Here is a 2,667-nt window from a genome sequence, read left to right on the forward strand (position 1 = left end):
AAAAAAAAGAAAAAGAAAAAGAAACAGCCAAACTTTTCCCAAGCAGCTACACCACCATTCTACCTTAAACTTTAAATTTCCTGAGTACCAGGTAAAGGACAATCACGGTGCTTTGAAAAAGACTACATTTGCTAATCAAATTAGAACATAAACCTCTGCTAGCTCTTAGCTCTTACCAGTTAATATACTTCCATCATTCTATTATTTCATATTATCCCATCTATTGCTAAAGTGATATAATTTGATAAGCAAAATTGATCTATAGAGACACCAAAATTAAATGGTAGTTACTTGGAACTATTTGGAGATTCAAATTCAAATGGGCCATTAAAAGTTACTTTTCTTTTTTTGTAAATCTTCTTTAAAAAATCCAGAAGCCTTCATATCACTCCTTCGTTTCTTCTGAAAAGTTCCATCAACATGGTGAAGAGATCGAGACTAATAAGTACAATTATATGACACAGAGATCCTTCAGTAAGCCATCTCTGTAAACAGGCAGAAGGGAGTCCTTCCATTTAGTCTTTAGAACAGTGACATTTCTGTGAAAAACAGTATTTTATGTGAGACTGTTGCTTGAGTAGTCCATGAAGGATAAAGAAACAAGGAAACTAAACACTGTTCACAGATCGACAGATGTCTTTCCTCCTCAAGTGAATTCTGCATTGTCAAACTCAGCAGAGCCAAGATATAACCATGACGTTAAACAGAGTTCTTAATACCAGGACTGAAACGTTCAGCTTTTCACAAAGAGAGAAATCTAAATTTCACTTCTAGTTTTTAAAAGAAAATCTACATTGAATGGAAGAGCAAGGCCTCCCCCTAGTGGATAGTTCAAAAATTTTGTTTTGTTTTGTTTTTTACAGTCTCACTTGGCATTCATATGGTAAAATGTCATCATGGATATAGAGAGTGAGGGACAAAACAGCAATGTCGAGAATTAGCTCTCACTTACTAACGAAGCCCGTTAAAACTTTAAAGTAATTCCACAATCTTTCAGGGAGACAGGGAAAGGTACAGTCACCAATAATACATTTAGAAATAAATGTAGGCAATAAAAGTGAGAGGAGGCAAACTTTTAAAGATATGAAGAACATTTAGCTAGATGATGAAAAATTTGTGTGTATAAAAAATCCTCAAGACCACATGAATTACCATATCGATGTTCCTCAGTTTCAGGCAATCAATGGAGTTATTTTCCACCATCAGCTCTGTAGATAGCACAGATTTTTCCTTCTTTTCTTTTTCTTTTTTTTTTTTTTTGACACACTCTTGCTCTGTTGCCCAGTCTAAAGTGAGCACAGTGGTGTGACTCTAGTTCACTGCAGCCTTGAGTTCCCGGACTCAAGTAATCCTCCTGCCTCAGCCCATCAGAGTGCTGGTATTACAGATGTGAACCACTGCAGCCAGCCAAGTGTGCTTTTAAATCACGTCACTTTCAGAAGCAATTATAGGACTCTTATAACCATAGATAATAATTTCCAAATTGTATGGCTACTATAAGTTGATTAAAAGTCAAAATTTATGCTAACAAAACAAAATTTATGCTAACAAAACAAAATTTAAGTTAACAAAACAAAATTTATGCTAACATTTGAGGACTCACTGTGTTCTAGGCACTGGTAAAGGCTTAATATAAATTATCTTCTATAATCCCCAAAACAATCCTATTCTTCTCCCTTGGTAAAAAAGAAGACATTGCGCCTTCACCACAGAAATAGCAGAGCTGGAATTTGTGCCAGGAAGTCAGACTCCACAGGCCATGTTCTTAAGCTCTGAATGAAAACAGAAAAAACACAATATAAAGTGAACGCACAGTGAGAAATTTTTACATTTTACATTGTGCTGTTTTTCAGGAGAAAGCGCATGCTGTTCTAATTTATATTATTTATTTGCTAATTTTCAAGAAATTTCAAACTTCCCAATTCAATGTTAGAATGGAAATGGGAATCAGAAGCTCTGAGCTCTTTTTCTGTCTCTACCGCCCCTTCGACATCAGACCAGTTTTTAACCTTTCTAATAAAATGACCTGTATCCTTGTGATACGGTTTGGCCCTGTATCCCCACCCAAATCGCATCTTGCATCTCCCATAATTCCCATGTGTTGTGGGAGGAACCCTGTGGGAGATAATTGCATCATGTGGGTGGGTCTTTGCCATGCTGTTCTCCTGATAGGGAATAAGTCTCACGAGATCTGATGGCTTTAAAAACGGGAATTTCTCTGCACAAGCACTCTTGTCTTGTCTGCCGCCATGTAAGAAGTGCCTCTCACCTTCCACCCTGATTATGAGGGCTCTCCAGCCATGTGGAACTCTAAGTCCATTAAACCTCTTTCTTTTGTAAAGTGCCTAGCCTGGGGTATGTCTTTACCAGCAGTGTGAAAACGGACCTTATCTAGTGCTCTTGGCATTGAAGCCTTATAGTGTCCTATTGAAGTCAGTGGGGATACAATAGGTCATCCCTAAGTGGGTATGTTCCTCCTGCCCACTGCAAGGCAACCATAACAGAGTATAAAACATGAGCCCAAACCTCCATATATAAAAGAAACGCACTTGAGAGAGCATGAAGATCATTTGGTTCAACATCCCTGTGGCTCTATTTCCTTTACCGTATAATATCGTTGACTAGGACTCAGTGTTTCCCCACAGCGGTGCTTTTAGCCTTTCACGC

Source organism: Mandrillus leucophaeus, unplaced genomic scaffold, assembly GCF_000951045.1.
Source record: "Mandrillus leucophaeus isolate KB7577 unplaced genomic scaffold, Mleu.le_1.0 Scaffold328, whole genome shotgun sequence".
Classification (NCBI taxonomy): Eukaryota; Metazoa; Chordata; class Mammalia; order Primates; family Cercopithecidae; genus Mandrillus; species Mandrillus leucophaeus.